The sequence below is a fragment of the Nerophis lumbriciformis genome, linkage group LG05, assembly GCF_033978685.3.
Source record: "Nerophis lumbriciformis linkage group LG05, RoL_Nlum_v2.1, whole genome shotgun sequence".
Lineage (NCBI taxonomy): Eukaryota > Metazoa > Chordata > Actinopteri > Syngnathiformes > Syngnathidae > Nerophis > Nerophis lumbriciformis.
Genome location: NC_084552.2, coordinates 46,845,333 through 46,857,726, shown reverse-complemented (window position 1 = coordinate 46,857,726; position 12,394 = coordinate 46,845,333). Strand labels below are relative to the sequence as shown.

General features: G+C 40.4%; 1 protein-coding gene across 22 annotated transcripts in view; it reads left to right on the top strand.

Moving 5' to 3' along the window:
• Window positions 1–607: 607 nt before the first annotated feature.
• The window catches only part of LOC133605969 (ELKS/Rab6-interacting/CAST family member 1-like), a 149,292-nt gene continuing 137,505 nt past the window's right edge, over window positions 608–12,394 (top strand). For all 22 annotated transcript variants that reach the window (XR_009815206.2, XR_009815205.2, XR_009815203.2 and 19 more), the window contains exon 1: window positions 608–813. The gene's annotated coding sequence lies outside the window, so the exon portion shown is untranslated. The remainder of the gene's footprint in view (window positions 814–12,394) is intronic.

The following is a 12,394-nucleotide window of genomic DNA, read 5'->3' as shown; positions in this document are numbered from 1 at the left end:
TATTTGTAACAGTGTTAAAGTTGTTTATACTGCCACCCTCAGTGTGACCTGTATGGCTGTTGACCAAGTATGCGTTGCATTCACTTGTTGTGTTTGTGAAAAGCCGTAGATATTATGTGATTGGGCCGGCACGCAAAGGCAGTGCCTCTGTACTTCTCCCTACGTCCGTGTACACGGCGGCGTTTTAAAAAGTCATACATTTTATTTTTTGAAACTGATACCGATAATTTTGAAACCGATACCAAAAATTTCCGATATTACATTTTAAAGCATTTATCGGCCGATAATATCGGACATCCCTATTTCATACCATTGTTTGGTAATAATGGTACTTGTATTAACATTACATTAACATCTACACTGAATGGTGCTATGGGAACCCATATCTAAGAGAAAATGTCCAAAAAAAACATAGATAACCCCACAAAATTGACAATGCTCTAGCTAGACTAATGGCTCACAACTACTAGCTCCTCGCTAGCTTCTCAACTCGGCTGTGGGAGGGGGCGGAGGAGGGATGGAGGCTACGAGGGGGCGTGGCTGCGTCTCGGGGACGCGCTCCTGCGTCCTGACGTCATCAGAGCGACCGCGCACTGGGGAAGCCGCCTGTGGAAGAGCTGGCAGACTTGGGGGGGGTGGCGAGAAGCGTCCAGGAAAGACTCATCCAGGCGGGGATAGCGAGCGGAAAAGACAGCGAAAGACGGTCTGACAACGTCGGCGACATCTTCCAGGTCCTTCTAAGCCGCTCGGAGCGCCTTCTGGACCGTCGTGCTCGTCAAATTGGCGCGTATTTGACAACCGTTTCAAGGCACGGTGAGTAGTGGAAGTTAGCTGTCAGAGCTTAAGCATGGATGTTGTCATGTTCAACAGCTATGGTTGTGTGTCGCTATCGTGTTACATCGACTGAATGCTGTGTGTCTGTTACCTACCTACCTACGTGCGTGTGTGTGTGTGTGTGTGTGCTCTGGAACATCAGCAATAACATAATTAAAATTTGATGGCCACACATCTTTCAGCTTTAGCCGCCTTCCAGGGGGACTTTAGTTTGGAGTTGACTTCCAGCATTGGTGCACAAATCAAAGATCGCTTGCACATTCCAACAATCATAACAATAACAATCAGAACACATTTTGGAGTACATCTCCTAATATGTGCTCTGTGGCATAAAGCAAGAGCCTATATGATAGGATCACTAAGCTGTTTTGAGGAATCTGCAGCAGAAAACGGTTATCAAAGATCTTCTCTGTGACAGGAGTGCTGTGCTGCAAAAATGCTAGTCAGAGATCCCCTGAATGACAGGACTGAGCTGCTGTTTTTAGGACTCTGCTGCAAAAATAGTATTCATGGATCCTCTATGTGACAGGAGGGTTCGGCTGTTTTGAAAAATATGCCGCAAAAAATAGTATTAAAAGATCCCGGCTGTTTTTCAGAATCTGCTGCAAAAATGCGAGTCAGAGATCCTCTAATACAGTGTTTTTCAACCTTTTTTGAGCCAAGGCACATTTTTTTGCGTTGAAAAAGTGCGGAGGCACACCACCAGCAGAAATCATTAAAAAACGAAACTCGGTTGACAGTAAAAAGTTGTTGTCGCAATTGTTGGATATGACTTTAAACCATAACCAAGCATGCATCAATGTAGCTCTTGTCTCAAAGTAGGTATACTGTCACCACCTGTCACATCACATCCTGACTTATTTGGAGTCTGTGTGTAGTGTTTTAGTTCTTGTCTTGCGCTCCTATTTTGGTGGCTTTTTCTCTTTTTTTGGTATTTTCCTGTAGCATTTTCATGTCTTCCTTTGAGCGATATTTCCCACATCTACTTTGTTTTAGCAATCAAAAATATTTCAGTTGTTTTATCCTTCTTTGTGGGGACATTGTTGATTGTCATGTCATGTTGGGATGTACATTGTGGATGCCGTCTTTGCTCCACAGTAAGTCTTTGCTGGTGTCCAGCATTCTGTTTTTGTTTACTTTGTAGCCATCAGTTTTCTGCATAGCCTTCCTTAAGCTTTAATGCCTTTTCTTAGGGGCACTCACCTTTTGTTTATTTTTGGTTTAAGCATTAGTTCCCTTTTTACCTGCTTGCTGCCTCCTGCTGTTTCCGACATCTACAAAGCAATTAGCTACCGGCTGCCACCTACTGATATGCAAGAGTATTACACGGTTACTCTGCCGAGCTCTAGACAGCACCAACACTCAACAACAACACATCATTTGCAGACTATACATATTTTTAACCCAAATAGGTGAAATTAGATAATCTCCCACGGCACACCAGACTGTATCTCACGGCACACTAGTGTGCCACGGCACAGTGGTTGAAAAACACTGCTCTAATAGACAGGAACGTGCCATAGTTTTTTAGGAATCTGCTTCAAAAATAGTATCCATAGATGTTCTATATGACAAGAGATCACTGCTGTTTCTTTTTAATCTGCAGCAAAAAATGGTAGTCCATCATCATCAATGCGATAGGACTACGCTGCTTTTTAAGGATTCTGGTTCAAAAATGCTAGTCAAAGTTCCTTCCTATGATGAAGTGAAGTAAATTATATTTATATAGCGCTTTTTTCTAGTAATTTAAAGCAGTTTTACATAGTGAAACTCAAGTTACATTTAAACCAGTGAGGGTGGCACTGGGAGCAGGTGGGTGAAGTTATCTTGCCCAAGTACAAAACGGCAGTGATGGTGGAAGCGGGGATCAAACCTGGAACCCTCAAGTTGTTGGCAAGGCCGCTCTTCCAACCGAGCCACCCCACCCCTCATGATGGAAACACTTTGCTGTTTTTAGAAATCTGCTGCAAAAGATAGCCAACGATCCTCTAGCGGGACGCTCCGCTGTTTTTAGGAATCTGCTGCAAAAACAGTAGTCAAAGTGAAGTGAAGTGAAGTGAATTATATTTATATAGCGCTTTTCTCTAGTGACTCAAAGCGCTTTTACATAGTGAAACCCAATATCTAAGTTACATTTAAACCAGTGTGGGTGCCACTGGGAGCAGGTGGGTAAAGTGTCTTGCCCAAGGACACAACGGCAGTGACTAGGATGGCGGAAGCGGGGATCGAACCTGGAACCCTCAAGTTGCTGGCACGGCCACTCTACCAACCAAGCTATACCGCCCCAAAGATCCTCTATAAAACAGGAGTTCTGTGCTTCAGATATCATGTGAATGACTGAGCTGCTGTTTTTTGGAATCTGATGCAAAAATAGTATTTAAAGATCCTGAATATGATAGTAGTGTTCTGCTATTTTGAAAAATCTGCTGCAAAAATGGTAGTCAGAATTCTCTATATGACAGGAGTGTTCTGCTATTTTTAGGAAGTGGATTCAAAAAGGCTTGTCAGAAATCCTGTGAATGACAGCACCACGCTGCTGCTTTTAGGAATTTGCTGCAAAATAGTATTCAGAAATCCTCTAAGTGATAGGAGTGTTCGGCTGTTTTGAAGAATCTGCTTCAAAAATATTTTTCAATTATTTTCTTTATGACAACAGCACAGTGCTGTTTTTGAGAATCTGCTGCAAAAATGCTTCTCAGACATCCTCTGAATGACGGAATACGCTGCTGTTTTTAGGAATCTGCTTCCAAAATAGTATTCAGATATTTTCTATATGAGAGGAGAGCACCGCTGTTTTTTGGAATCTGCTGCAAAAAATGGTAGTCAATGATCTTCCATATGTCAGGTGTGATCAATGCAAAATGCTAGTCTCCATATGACAGCAGTGCGCTGCTGATTTTAGAAATCTGCTTCAAAAATAGTTTACAAAGATGTTCTATATGACAGGATTACACTGTTTTTTTAGGAATCTGCTGCAAAAAATGTTAGTAAAAAATCTTCCATATGATGCTCTCTGCTGTTTTTCAGAATTTTATACAAAAATGCCCGTCAGAGATGACATGATAGACAGGAATGTGCTGCTTAAACAAAGAGTATTCAACAATGTTTTATATGACAAGAGATCACTGCTGGTTTTTTTTGTGATCTGCTGAAAAACAGTAGCCAAAGATCCTCTATATAACAGCAGTGCAAACTGTTTTTTAGAAATCTGTTTAAAAATAGTATTCAAAGATCCTCTTTTATGACAGGAGAGCAATGCTTTTTGGGGGAATCTGCTGAAAAAAACAGTGATCCAAGATTCTCCCTAACAACAGTTTTAGGGATATGCCTCAAAAATAGCATTTAAAGATTTTCTATATGGCAATAGTACTCTGCTGTAAAAATGCTAGTCAGAGATCCTCGATATGACAGGAGTGCACTGCTGTTTTAAATAATCTGTTGCAAAACTGGTGTTCTGAGATCCTCTATAGCAGTGGTTCTCAACCTTTTTTCAGTGATGTACCCCCTGTGAAATTGTTTTTAATTCAGGTACCCCCTAATCAGAGCAAAGCATTTTTGGTTGGAAAAAAAAAGATAAAGAAGTACAATACAGCACTATGTCATCAGTTTCTGATTTATTAAATTGTATAACAATTTGTAGTGGTCTTTCTTGAACTATTTGGAAAAAAAGATAGGTTTTTATTTATATTTATAAAGGATTTTTGAATTGTTGCTATTTTTAAAATATTTAAAAAAAAAAAAAAAAAAAATCTCACGTACCCCTTGGCATACCTTCAAGTACCCCCAGGGGTACGCGTACCCCCATTTGAGAACCACTGCTCTATAGGACACGTGTGCACTGCTGTTTTTAGGACGCCTTTATAACAAGAGTGTGCAGTTGCTGCAAAAGGCGAATGAATCAAAGATCTTTAATATGACAGAAGCTCACTGCTGTTGTTAAGGACATACATATGCTAGTAGTCGAGGTTAGTTTCTTACACAAGCTTCTACTGTGTTGTAATTTGGTACATTTTTGAGGTGACTTATTCAGATTGTTCTATGATTTTACTCCACATATTAATTTTGTGCAGGCTGTAATTGATCATCAAATTTTTCTCCTGTTTTGTTGAAAAGTATTGTTTTCCATAATCTATAAAGCTTGTTATTGTTTGCCTTATATTTGCAGTTTAAGGAACAGAGGCTTTGTGTGTTCTCTTAGCTAACTTTACGTGAATAAAGTTTATATCCTAATATCAGCTCCCTGTTTGACACTTTTGTCTTCTTGTATTGTTAATGTCTGGAGTGATTTTTCGAACTTGTGTGGGCTGAAAACAAAGCCAGCATATCTGCAGCACCAGTACAAAGCCAAAGCAGCACAAACACGACACTTGTGTGTGCAGATAATAAACACATTTGCAACGCAAATGGAGTGTGAATGTGATAGCACGTGTTGATGCAGGCGGGGAGGAGGTGGATTCTGCTGCCGTGTTGTGCAACGCTCAGTGGGAGAGGAAAAGAGAGAGAAAGAGGAAAGGGACGCTGTGATTTCCTCCCACTGCTCCATGTCTTTGTCCTGCATACAGGGAGTCCAAGCCAGGCAACCTGCTTCCTACTACAGATTACAGCCAACACTGTAGACACTTCAATCGTTTTATGGGAGAACGGAGGGTTTGATGTTTTCTACATCTCACAATTATTTACTGAACCATTCATCCATCTATCTGCAGTATCTGTCTTGTCTGTCTTTCTCTCATCCATTCATCATCCATCCATACATCATCCTTCCACCATCCATCCATCCAGCTCTCCCTCCCCAGGGTGTCTCCTACATGTAATTGTTTGTGGCTCACCACCACAGCAAGACACATGCCGCCACACATTCATAATAAGTTTTATTTTTTACGTATTTCATGTTAAGTAGTGCATTTATTGTTCAAGTCTGTTTAAACTACCCTAATTCTTTTGACATTACTACCGACAATAACGTCTAATTTACGCTGTGTGCGTTTTCGCACTTCCGTTTGGACTCTCTGTGTGGAGTGTGCAATGCTTGTTCTCCCGTGCGTGTGTGGTTTTTTTTCTGCGGGTACTCCAGTTTACATATTTTAGGCTTACTTAAAATATCAATTAATCAAAGTTTACTTATATAGTCCAAAATATCTCAAAGGGCTGCACAAGGCACAATAACATCCTCAGCTCAGATCTCACAACAGGGCAAGAAAGAAAAAACTCAACCCAATGGGAACAACGAGAAACCTTGTGGGGACCCTTCCATTGGGTGACCGATGCAATTGATGCCTAGTGGATACAGTTAATAACGTGAGAGTCCAGTTCATAGTGAGGCCTGCAGTGGATCCTCTTGCGTTGTAAACTCGTCAGCAGCGCGGAGACGTCACCAACTGATGCAAAGAGGAGTGGTCCATCCTGGGTCCCGACTTAGAACTGCTAGTGCCTCCTCCGTGGAAACTGATCTGTGGCCACCTGATAAACTCTCCACGCAGTAGAGGGGAGCAGAGCAGAAAGAGTGACGGCATATCAACTGGTCTAAAAAGAGGTGTATTTAAAGGCTTGGGTATACAAAGGACTTAAATGCTTCTACTGAGGTAGCATCTCTAACTGTTACCGGTAGGGCATTCCAGAGTACTGGAGCCCGAATAGAAAACGCTCTATAGCCCACATACTTTTTTTTGGGGCTCTAGGAAATTAATAATAATCCAGATTTCTTAAAACGCAGATTTCTGTCCTGGACATATAGTACAATACAATCAGCAAGATAAGATGGAGCTCGACCGTTTAGTATTTTATATGTATGTAGTAAAACCTTAAAGTCACATCTTAAGTGCACTGGAAGCCAGTGCAGGTGAACCAGTATAAGCGTAATATGATCAAACCTTGTAGTCCTTGTCAAAAGTCTAGCAGCTGCATTTTATACCAACTGTAATCTTTTAATGCTAGACATAAGGAGACCTGAAAATAATACGTTACAGTAATCAAGACGAGATGTAACGCACGCATGAATAATGATCTCAGCGTCGGTGGTGGACAAAATGAGACGAGTTTTAGCAATATTACGGAAATGAAAGAAGGCTGTTTTAGTAACACTCTTAATGTTTGATTAAAATGAGAAAGTTGGGTTGAGGACAATACCCAGATTCTTTACCAAGTCGCTTTGTTTAATTGTTTGGTTGTCAAATATTAAGGTGGTTTTATTAAATAAGTGTTGGTGTTGAGCAGGAACGATAATCAACATTTGCGTTTTCTTAGCGTTAAGATGCAAAAAGTTGCTCGACATCCATTGTTTGATTTCATTTAGACACGCCTCCCGATGACCACAATCTAGCGTGCTGGTCAGGTTTAGGGCCTTGTAGAGTTGGGTGTCATCAGCATAACAGTGAAAGCTAACACAATATTTGCGTATGATGTCACCTCGCGGCCGCATATACCATTCACGTTAGTTAATTGGAGACTGTAAATTGTCCATAGACATGAATTAAAGTGTGAATGATTGTTTTGTCTATACTGTATGTGCCCTGCGATTGGCCATGCTAATTTAGGTCAGCTTGTCAATGAGCTGGTCTATTGTATGTTGGTATTAAGGTAGCGGCACTAGCCCCCAACCATTTTCCTGCAAATGGTAAATGGTTTATACTTGTACAGCGCTTTTCTACCTTCAAGGTACTCAAAGCTCTTTGACACTATTTCCACATTCACCCATTCACACACACACTCACACGCTGATGGAGGGAGCTGCCATGCAAGGCCCTAACCACGACCCATCAGGAGCAAGGGTGAAGTGTCTTATTCAAGCACACAATGGTTGTGACTAGAAAGCTGGGGATCGAACCAGGAACCCTCATGTTGCTAGCACGGGCGCTCTACCAACCAAGCCACGCTGTCCCATAACTATATTGCTTTTAAATATACGCAAAACATGTGTTTAGGCTTTTTAAAGAAAATATAAAGACATGCACCTGGGGATAGGCTGATTGGCAACACTAAATTGGCCTTAGTGTGTGAATGTGAGTGTGAATGCTTGTTTGTCTACCTGTGTTGGCCCTGTGATGAGGTGGCGACTTTTCCAGAGTGTTACCCTGCCTTCCGCCCGATTGCAGATGGAATAGACTGCCCACCCCCACCCGCGGATGGATGAATGGATGAATCATTGCAAATCAAAATTCTCATTACGTCATATATATGGTGATGTCATATTAACCACGCCCCCAACCACGCCCCCACCGCTACATAAATATGTATATATAGTGGTAATCTAGGGGAAACCCTGCTGCCTCCATCCACCAACCCATTTATCCATCCCTTCAACCATCAACCCATCCATCCATTGATTGATTGATTGATTGAAACTTTTATTAGTAGATTGCACAGTGAAGTACATATTCCGTACAATTGACCACTAAATGGTAACACCCGAATAAGTTTTTCAACTTGTTTAAGTCGGGGTCCACTTAAATTGATTCATGATACAGATATATACTATCAAATATATACTAACATCATAATACAGTCATCACACAAGATAATCATGAGAGTATATACATTGAATTATTTACATTATTTACAATCCGGGGTGTGGGATATGGAGGGGGGGGGGGGGGGGTTAGGTTTGGTTGGTATCAACACTTCAGTCATCAACAATCAGCATTAACAATTGCATCATCAGAGAAATGGATATTGAAACAGTGAAGGACTGACTTGGTAGGATATGTACAGCAAGTAGTGGACATAGAGAGAGAGATCAGAAAGTATAAGAAAAAGTGTCTACATTTGATTGTTTACATTTGATTATTTACAATCCGAAGAGGTATTATGTGGAAGGGAGGGTGTTACTTTAGGGTTGTAGTTGCCTGGAGGTGTTCTTTTAGTGCGGTTTTGAAGGAGGATAGAGATGCACTTTCTTTTACACCTGTTGGGAGTGCATTCCATAGTGATGTGGCATAGAAGGAGAATGAGTTTAGACCTTTGTTAGATTGGAATCTGGGTTTAACGTGGTTAGTGGAGCTCCCCCTGGTGTTGTGGTTATGGCGGTCATTTATATTAAGGAAGTAGTTTGACATGTACTTCGGTATTAAGGAGGTGTAGCGGATTTTATAGACTAGGCTCAGTGCAAGTTGTTTTACTCTGTCCTCCACCCTGAGCCAGCCCACTTTGGAGAAGTGGGTAGTAGTGAAGTGTGATCTGGGGTGGAGGTCTAGAAGTAATCTGACTAGCTTGCCTGGGATGTTTGGAGTCTAGATTTGAGGGATTTGGAGGTGCTAGGGTACCAGGAGGTGCATGCGTAATCGAAAAAGGGTTGAACGAGAGTTCCCGCTAGAATCTTCATGGTGCTTTTGTTGACCAGAGAGGAGATTCTGTAGAGAAATCTCATTCGTTGGTTGACCTTTTTGATTACCTTGGTTGCCATTTTATCACAGGAAAGATTAGCCTCTAGAATGGAACCTAGGTAGGTGACCTCATCTTTCCTGGTGATATCTACTCATCCATCGTTCTATCCATACATCCGTCCATCTTCTCCATCTTCTGGCCCCTTGTTTGAGGGATGTTTTTGTGTCCAGACTACATTTCAACTGTTGGCAACTTCACTCAGGCCTCGTCTTTGCAGGATGAGTGTGTGCTGAACCTTATGTTAATTAATGAGGAAACATACATCTTCTTCCTCTTGTTTTCCCTATAGACCACATCACAAGTTCATTTCCTGGCTGGCCCTGATGCTATCAGGCACTTACCACCAGCCAGTGTTGCCAACCATATCGTGCGTGTCCGTGTGTGTGTGTGTGTGTGTGTGTGTGTGTGTGTGTGCGTGTGCGTGTGCGTGTGCGTGTGCGTGTGCGTGTGCGCGTGCGCGTGCGCGTGCGCGTGCGCGTGCGTGTGTATGCGTGTGCGTGTGCGTGTGTGTGTGTGTGTGTGTGTGAGAAACGTATCTCCGCTGAGGAGGTAAAGTTACAAGTCGTCATGCTTACCTGTATCTCACTCAGACATCCTCCTCCGCTGAACACATTACCCCCGAAAAAAAGCCAGAAAGCTAATACTCTGTTCGTGTTTGTGTAAAAGTGTATATATAAGTGTGTGTGTGTGCGTGTGTGTGTGTGCGTGTGTGTGCTTGTGTGTGTGTGAGTGTGTGTGTGTGTGTGTGTGCGTGTGTGTGTGTATATATGTATATATACATATATATGTGTAAATATATATATGTGTGTGTATATATACATACCTATATATATATATATATATATATATATATATATATATATATATATATATATATATATATATATATATATATATATATATATATATATATATATATATATATCATTAGTTTTGCTTCTAGTTTAGTAAGATTAACTGTAGCTTGGGATCTGACCTTAATTTTTCTTAGGGCCCTATGAAATTTGTTTTATTCTTTTCCAAACGTAGATTTTTTTATAATACCGTTCTGCAGACGTAATTAATTTTTTGCATTTTACACATATTTTAAAAGTATGTGCTTGTTATCCAACATGATTAAATACAATGTTTAAATGCAAAAATACTTTCATCAATACTGTCATCTGATGTTTTCTTTTTTCTAATATGCTAAAAGTGGAGAGGTGGTTTTTGCCAATTACAGTATATGGTCTGTTCTGGGACCTCGATCTCTGGCACAGACCAGTGGTCACTCACTAGCACTTGAGGCGCTATAGGGACACTGATCAGTGCTGTGGTTCCTGTGGTATGTGTAGCAGCTTTAGTATTTTATTATTTTTCCCCACGTTTTGGCGGCACTGTTAGCTGGATAAATGTCAATATCATACTCTTTTGTCTCCATTATGCAACATATCAGAATTTTTGTGATTGTGATTGTTATTATTATTGTTTTTGATAATGTAGACCAGATGCGTTCTGTGCCAGTGACCGTGGTCCTAGGACAGGCCGTTGAATCAGCTGCAACTCCTGCTGTAATTGTGGCCTAATTGCTTTATTTTTTTTGTCATTATTTATAATAAAAATATATAATATATAATATTGTTTTCTCCCAACCAAACCAAACAGCACAACAACCTACAATAGCATGCTTGAACACAACACAATTAAATGAGAAATGTGTTGTGCATTTCTCGGCGTTCCAGTCATAATGTTGAATTTCATGCACTTGAAGATGATTTAATTTATAAGTGTAGGTTGTTGTATTATTGTCACATTTATAGAGCATGCTCAACATGGAGAGGAAGAGGGAGTTGTGGCACATCAGGAAGACCGTGTGATATTCTCAGATTTTATGAGGTCGATGACAACTTGGGGGTGTGGAGGAAAGATGAGACAGCAGTAGGCGAAGGAGGCAAAGGATTTCTTTGTGGTTAAAACATTTATAAATAAACTAGAACCTTTCTTTTGGAAATGACAAGTTTATGTAAATAAAGTGTAACCAAAGAGGCTTCAAATAGCTGTGAGCTGCATAAGGAACAACCTTTCTGCTCTGCAGCAGTTTAACAACTTTGTGTGTGGGAGAAATGTTGAAGGGGAACTGAATTTTTTGGATAATTTTGCCTATTGTTCACAATCATTATGAAATACACGATGACGGATGCATTTCTATTATTTTTGCATTTTAACTAGTAAATAAACGTAAATAAAAGTCTGCTTACAATGGAGCCAATGGGAGGTCCTCTATTCCGCCCATAAAACCCAATAAATAACCATCCAAAAACTGCCAACAATACTTTATTTTCATGTCATGACTTGAATATTAACCAAGTATTAGTGATATTGTTATTATGAGCGCTAACGCAGACAAACTATAGCAGCGTCGGGATCACTAGCTTACAGTATGTGGCTATATTGACATAATTGGCTTGTGAGCTGCTTTCTTGTCCCCGTACTCGTGAAAGTTTACTCATGCATCGCACCCTAATAGTAGAAGGATGAGGACGTACTCCGACAAGTTGGTACACTTTGACATCCAATTTAGACACTCGGAAATGGCAAGAAAGACGCGAAAAGACGCTTGGTTCCACCCCCTTTTCTTCGCAAGCATTATGAGTCATTCTTCATCTAAACGGGAATATAACCAGGTTCTATCTGTCGGCATCTTAATAACAGCAGACATTGTACAGTAAGTGATGTTTATGTTTTTGGCTATCATAAGGTCTGCAGTGAATCAGTGATGTTGTCGACGAAAAAAGCGTGAGTTTTGAAATGAATGCGCCGCGTATGCTTAAAATTAGCAAAATACGTAAATATTTTGCTCATGTAGTGTGCCCGTTACTACATTACATTTATATTTAGATCATGTATGTACATAATGGTTTTATAGGCAGAATAAAGCATTTTGCTCATGTAGTGTGCCCGTTACTACATTACATTTATACTTAGATCATGTATGTACATAATGGCTTTATAGGCAGAATAAAGCATTTTTCTCATGTAGTGTGCCCGTTACTACATTACATATATACTTAGAGCATGTATGTATATAATGGCTTTATAGGCAGAATAGAGCAACTCCCATAGGCTCCATTGTAAGCAAACTTTTGATCGCATTTATTTACTAGTTAGAATGCTTAAAAAAGAAAACCATATGTGTAATTGT